This window comes from Pongo pygmaeus, chromosome X, assembly GCF_028885625.2.
Source record: "Pongo pygmaeus isolate AG05252 chromosome X, NHGRI_mPonPyg2-v2.0_pri, whole genome shotgun sequence".
Lineage (NCBI taxonomy): Eukaryota > Metazoa > Chordata > Mammalia > Primates > Hominidae > Pongo > Pongo pygmaeus.
The window spans coordinates 158,617,822-158,625,390 of record NC_072396.2 but is presented as its reverse complement, the minus strand read 5'-3'; the positions used below and the strand labels follow the sequence as shown (position 1 = coordinate 158,625,390).

The following is a 7,569-nucleotide window of genomic DNA, read 5'->3' as shown; positions in this document are numbered from 1 at the left end:
GTTTTTTGTTTTTGAGATGGAGTTTCACTGTTGTCACCCAGGCTGGAGTGCAGTGGCATGATCTCGGCTCACTGCAACCTCTGCCTCCCGGGTTCAAACTATTCTCCTGTCTCAGTCTCCCAAGTAGCTGGGATTGCAGGTGTCTGCCACCATGCCTGGCTATTTTTTTTTGTATTTTTAGTAGAGACAGGGTTTCACCATGTTGGCCAGGCTGATCTCGAACTTCTGACCTCAGGTGATCCGCCCATCTCAGCCTCCCAAAGTGCTGGGATTACAGGTGTGAGCTACCGTGCCCAGCCAGAGAGTGTTGCTATGTTAAAACGATATTGTTTTCCAATCCATGAACACAGAATATCATTCCACTTATTTTGTTCTTTAATTTTTTTAATGATGTTTTACAGTTTTCAGTGTATACATTTCACACTTCTTTTGTGAAATTTATTTGTAAATTTTATTCTTTTTAAGCTCTTGTACACAGAATTGTTTTCATAATTTCATTTTTGAATTGTTCATTAGAAGTGTATAGAAGTAACCACTGATTTTTTTTGTATATTGATCTTGTATTCTGCGGCCTTGCTAAACTTTTTATTAGCGCTCTCTCTCTCTTTTGGTGGGGACCGGGGTCTTGCTCTGTCACCCAGGCTAGAGGCTGGAGTGCAGTGGTGCAATCATAGCTCACTGCAGCCTTGAACTCCTGGGCTCAAGCAAATCCTCCCCTCTCAGCCTCCAGAGTAGCTGGGACTACAGGAGCAGGCCACCATGCTTGGTTCTAATTTATTTTATTTTATTATTTTATTTATTTTATTTTATTTATTTAATTTAATTTTAATTTTATTTAATTTTATATTTTTAGAGATGGAGTCTCATTATGCTACACACGCGGGTGTTGAACTCCTGGGCTCAAGTAATCCTCCTGCCTCAGCCTCCGAAAGCACTGGGATTATAGGCATAAGCCACCATGCCTGGCCCTTTTTATTAGTTCTAATAGGTTTTATTTGTGTGGATTCTTTGTGATTTTCTACACAGCCCGTGTCATCTGCAAGTAAAGAAAATTTTTACTTACTCCTTTCCAATTGGGATGCTTATAATTTCCTTGTTCCCTTCCTCTTCTCTTTTTTTTCTTTTTGTTTCTCCCGCTTATTGCACTACCAAGAACCTCCAATACTACATTAAATACAAGTGGTAAAAGAATCCTTTCCTTGTTCCTAATCTTAGAGGGAAAACGTTTAGTCTTTCATCATCAAGTATGATGTTAGCTGTGGATTTTTCATAGATGCCCTTTATCATGAGTAACTTCCATTCTGTTCCTAGTTTGTAGAAATGTTTTCTTTTTTTCGGGGGGAGCGTTCCTGAGTTTATTTGGGGCACACCCGGGCGAGGGCCCTGCCCTTAGAAGAAGGTGTCGGGCCTCTTGGTGGTGAAGCGTGGCTTGTGCTGATGGCGCAGGACCCGGTGGGGCAGCGGGAACTTGATCTTGGAGTCGTGGAACTGCTTGACGGCCGGTCGGCGGCACTTGCTGGCTGCGATCTTCTCCACCTTCATGATCTGGATGGAGTGGGCCCGGGCGCGGTGCCGGGCGCCCATGTCTCGGTAGCACTGGGTGACAGCGCCCGCGGTGGTCAGGTCCCTGTATTCCCGGTATATGTTGTGGGTGCCGCGCCGGGAGTCATAGCGCAGCCAGATGCCGAAGTTCTTCACCGGCAGGGGGCGCTTCTCAAACACCTGCCCACAGTAGACAATCTTCCCTGAAGACTTCTTCATCTTCTTTAACTGAGATACGAAGTACTAGAAGTGGGACTTGGCGACGACATGATTAGGAGCAAAGATTCGCATGCGGTAGAGGGGCGGTGTGTGGCATTTGGGGTCAGGCAGGCAGCGACCCACCACCTTGTACTCTAGTAGTGTGCCCGGGGCCTTCATGGCGTCCTCTGCGCTCGCCGCCACCCGCAAAAGGACTGTTTTAAATCATGAATGGATGTTAGATTCTGTCGAATCTTTTTATGCACCTATTGAGAGGATCATATGGTTTTTGTCCTTTTTCTGTTCATGTGGTGTATTACACTGAGTTTCAGATGTTAAATCAAGCTTGTGTTCTTGGTATAAATCCCACTTGACGATGGTGCCTAATCCTTATGTGCTGCTAGATTTCGTTTTTAAATATTGTGTTAAAGACTTTTGCATCTAGGAGTTCATGAAGGACATTGATATGCAGTTTTTTTCCTTGTGGCATCCTTGGTATAAGGGTAATACTGGGCTGATAGAATGAGATGGAGAGTGTTCCTACTCCTCTATTTTCTGAAAGAGTCTGTGAAGGATTGGCATTAATCATTCTTTAGCTATTTGATAGAATTCACCAGTGAAGCCATCTGGGCTTGGATTTTTTTTTGTGGGAATATTTTGAAGTACTAATTCAATTTATTTGCTTGGTATAAGTCTATTAAGATTTTTAATTTATTTTAAAGTCAGTTTTGGTCTTATGTCTTTCTAGGAATTTCTCCATTTCATCTGAGTTGTCCAATGTTTTTGGCATAAAGTGGTCAAAGCATTCTCTTATAATCCTTTAAATTTCTATAGGTCAGTAGTAATGCCCCCTTTTTCTCTTCTTGATCTTGGTAATTTGATTCTCTTTTCTTTTTGGTCACCCTACCCAAGAGCAATTTTGCTGATTTTTCAAAGAGCTGACTTTTGTTTTCATTGATTTTTCTCTATTGTTTTCCTGTTTTCAATTCCATTAGTTTCTGTGCCAATCTTTATTTCCTTCCTTCTGCTTGCTTTGGGTTTAGCATGCTCTTCTTTTTCTAATTTGTCAAATGCTCTTCTTTTTCTAATTTGTCAAATGCTCTTCTTTTTCTAATTTGTCAAATGCTCTTCTTTTTCTAATTTGTCAAATGCTCTTCTTTTTCTAATTTGTCAAGGTAGAGACGTAGGTTATTAATTTGAGATCTTTCTTTTTTTGCTGGTGTAGGCCTTTAAAGCTGTAAGTTTCCTTCTAAGTACTGCTTTAGCTGCATTCCATAAATTTTGATATGTTATGTTTTCATTTTCATTCTCATTTCATTCTTTCTAATTTCCTTTGTTTTTTGTTTCACTTGCCAGTTATTGAGAAGAGTGTCGTATAATTTCCAAGTATTTTGGACTTCCTAGGTTTCTATCTTTTTAGATTTATAATTTAATTCTGTTGAGGTCAGAGAAATATTTTATATTATTTAAATTCCTTTAAATATATTGAGACTTGTTTTATGACCTAGGTTATGGTCTATCCTGGAGAATGTTTCATGTGCACTTGAAAAAAATGTGTATTTGGCAATTGTTGAATGGTGTGTTCTATGGTATCAGTTAGGTAAAATTTGTTGATAGTGTTGTTCAGATTTTATATATCCTTGCTGATCTTCTGTCTAGTTCCATCAACTATTGAAAATAGAGCATTGAAATGTCCATCTGTTATATTTGAATTTTCTTTTGTATTTTTAGTAGAGACGGGGTTTCCCCATGTTGGCCAGTCTGGTCTTGAACTCCTGACCTCAAGTGATCCACCCGCCTTGGCCTCACAAAGTGCTGGGATTACAGGCGTGAGCCACCGTGCTGGCCAATTTTCCTCTGTTGATTTTTAATTACATTGAAGCAGAAATTTAGACATAAATATGCTTCATTCACTCCAAGTTTGAGTTATTTTCTTAGGGTTTTCTCTAGCTATTACATTATGAGTCTTAACTAATCACAATCCACCTCAGATGAATACTCACTTAATTTTGGTGAAATATGGAGACTTTGCCTCAGTATGGCTACATTGTTTCCCACTTCTTTTGTGCTAGTAATGCCATGTATATTACATCTATATAGGTTATAAACCCTGAAAGACAGTGTAATACGTATTTTTTAATGCAATCTTATGTTTTTAAAAGAGAATAAATGAATAAAAATATGTTGAGAGGCTTTTATATTAGCTCACTTATTAACCATTTTTTCTGCTCTCCATTTCTTACTTTGAATTCCAGTTACTAACTGGTGTCATTTCCTTTCAGCCTGAAGGACTTCCTTGAGTATTTCTTGTAAGGAGGCATGCTAGCAATGAACTATGTTAGCCTTTGTTTATCTGGGAATGTCTTTTTTTAAACCTTCAATTTTTTTTTTTTTTTGAGATGGAGTCTCTCTCTGTCACCCAGGCTGGAGTGCAGTGGTGTGATCTCGGCTCACTGCAACCTCTGCCTTCCAGGTTCAAGCGATTCTTGTGCCTCAGCCTCCCAAGTAGCTGGGATTACAGGTGCATGCCACCACGTCTGGCTAATTATTGTATTTTTAGTAGAGACGGGGTTTCATCATGTTGGTCAGGTTGGTCTCGAACTCCTGACCTCAGGTGATCCGCCTGCCTTGGCCTCCCAAAGTGTTGAGATTACAGGCGTGAGCCACCGCGCCCAGCTAAACCTTCCATTTTTAAAGTATAGTTTTGCTAGATATAAAATTTGGGGGCTGGGTGCAGTGGTTCACATCTGTAATCTGAGCACTTTGGGAGGCTGAGGCAGGCAGATCATTTGAGCTCAGGAGGTTGAGGCTGCGATGAGCTGAGATCACACCACTGCACTCCAGCCTGGGTGACAGACTGAGACTCTGTCTCAAAACAAATTTTTTTTGGTTGATAGTATTTTTTTTTCTTTCAATGCTTTCAGTTTGTTGTTCCACTCCCTTGTGGCCTCCATTGTTTCTGATGAGAAGTCAGATGTTAATTTTATTGCGGTACCCTTCTATATGGGTCATTTATTTCTTCTGCTGTAATACTTTCAAAATTGTCTGTCTTTGGCTTTCAATAATTTAACCATGAAATATCTATGAGTGGCTCTCTTTGTGTTTATCTTACTTGGGGTTATTCAAACTTCTTGGATCCGATGAATGCTTTTCACCAAATGCTGGTGTTTAGCCATTATTTATTCAAATATTTATTCTGCCCCTTTCTCTTTCTCTTCTTCCTCAGAGCCTCCCATTACACATATCAAAATATGTGTTCAGTTTTAAGTCTGTTCTGCTTTTACTTCTTATTAGGAGACACTGATGACTTCCAGGCTCCTTACATGCCGGACCAGAAACTGAAATTCCTCTCTGTCCCCTAGGCTGGAGTGCCCTGGTGTGATCACAGCTCACTGCAACCTCCACCTGCTTGAGCTCAAGCAATCCTCCTGCTGCAGCCTCCCGAGTAGCTGGGACTATAGGTGTGCACCACCATGCCTGGCTAATTTTTTGTATTTTTTGTAGAGATGGGGTTTTGCCATACTTCCCAGAGTGGTCTTGAAGTCCTGGGCTCAAGCAATCCATATGGGCCACATTTTTATGTCTCTTCTACCTGAGTCAGAAAGCCAGGATGTAGAGCTCTCCTAGTCTGTCTCCTTTCTCTCAGGGACCACAGTCCTTCACTGACTGCTGTCCGCCATCTGAAAACAATGGATTTTCATATATTTTGCCCAATTTCTATCTGTTGATGGTGAGACAGTAATTCTGGACCCTCTTATTCCCTCGTGACCGTATTGATATTGAGAGACTTTATGTTTTGTTAAGACAAATATGCATGTTAAATTTTTTAGAGTAACTAGAATATAAATAGGACGTACTACTTCCAAACTAGTAGAGGAAAATAGCAAATAATGAAGGAAAATATCAGCTACTCAATAAAAGGTCAAGTAAGGGAAATAAAGAAATGGAAACGGGGCAGGCGCGGTGGCTCACGCCTGTAATCCCAGCACTTTGGGAGGCCGAGGCGGGAGGATCACGAGATCAGGCGATCGAGACCATCCTGGCCAACACGGTGAAACCCCATCTCTACTAAAAAACACAAAAAATTAGCCACACATGGTGGCGGGCACCTCTAGTCCCAGCCAATTGGGAGGCTGAGGCAGGAGAATGGCGTGAACCCAGGAGGCAGAGCTTGCAGTGAGCCGAGATTGCGCCACTGCACTCCAGCCTGGGCCACAGAGCAAGACTCCGTCTCAAAAAAAAAAAAAAAAAAAAGAAACCAAAATGTTGGAATAAGTAGAAAGTATAACATAATATGTTAAAAATAGATCCAAAAAGCATTAAGCAAAATAAATAGGTTAAATTATCCAGTTAGGATTTAAAAAAAAATCCAGCTATAAGCTGTTTATAAGAGATACATCTAAAGAATAGGGCCAAAAAAGACTGAAAGGGCAGGACTGGCTGGGCACAGTAGTGGCTCACGCCTGAAATCCCAGCACTTGGGGAGGCCAAAGCGGGAAGATCATTTGAGCCCAGGAGTTTGAGACCAGTTTAGGCAACATAGTGAGACCCCCGTCTCAACAAAAAAATAAAAAAATTAGTTGGGTGTGGTGGTGCGAACTTGTGGTCCCAACTACTTGGGATGCTGAGGCAGGAGAATCACTTGAACCGGGAGGTTGAGGCTGCAGTGAGCTGTGATTTTGCCAGTGTACTCCAGCCTGGGTGACTGAGTGAGACCCTGTCTGAAGAAAAAAAAAAAGAGAAGAAAAGAAAAAGAAAGGGCAGAACCTCCAGCTATGGCCAAATGTGGATAACAGCAAACAACCTCCCCAAAAAAGTAACTATAAAGCTGGACCAAATTGACAAAAACAAGCTTTTTGATCTGGAAGTCAACGGAAGATGACTCACAATCCAAGCGGCTGGATTTTGAGTAAGAACAGCGGGAGTCTGTGGCATTCTGGCCCAGGGCTGTTCCCATCCCTCCTGGCTTGCTGGACATGGAGGCTATGCCAAGGCGGGGAAGGCATGAAGACCAGCAGCTTCTCCCCATAGGCTTGAAGGGCGCTTGCTCATTTGGATTGGTGGGCAACACCTGTGCCCAGTGGTGTCATCGGTGGAAGTGACTTCTTGGAGGTGGGCGGGCTGGGAAGGGCAAACAGATCAGCTCTACTCAACTGAGGCTATGGATGTGCTTGCGGCAGTATATTTCTAGCTGACCAGAGACTGGAGGGGTCCCATGCTACTCACGCTCTCCTGGACTGTCCTGGGACTATGCACGTGTATATAAGAGATGCGAGAGGGCCCAGTGGAAAGCCCAGAAGACCTTAAAGCAGCCCGAACATTGAATAAGCTCCCCTACCCACACCCAGACCCAAGGACACAAGCCTTACTGGCTTGAGATGTTTGAGCACAGCTTCTGTCCAGTCATTGGCTGACCACCAAGCTAGGCAGATACAGGGTAGCCCCTAGGAAACCAGGCTTAAAATTTTTAACTAGAATATATATTTTTTAAATGGAAAAAATCTTCCCTGCCAGCCCACCTCCAAGAAGTCACTTCCACCGATCATGCCGCTGGGCACAGGTGTTGCCCACCAATCATCCAAATGAGCGAGCACCTTTCAAGCCTATGGGGAGAAGCTGTTGGTCTTCATGCCTTCCCCGCCTTGGCATAGCTTCCATGCTCAGCAAGCCAGGAGGGATGGGAGCAGCCCTGGGCCAGAATGCCACAGACTCCCGCTGTTCTTACTCAAAATCCAGCCCCTTGGATTATGAGACATTTTCCGTTGACTTCCAGATCAAAAAGCTTGTTTTTGTCAATTTTGTCCAGTTTTATATAAAGTTATTTTTTTG

General features: G+C 42.4%; 1 pseudogene; it reads right to left on the bottom strand.

The window, feature by feature from the left end:
- Positions 1 to 1,343: 1,343 nt before the first annotated feature.
- Positions 1,344 to 1,920, bottom strand: LOC129024869 (large ribosomal subunit protein eL20-like; annotated as a pseudogene).
- Between the last annotated feature and the right edge of the window lie 5,649 nt (positions 1,921 to 7,569).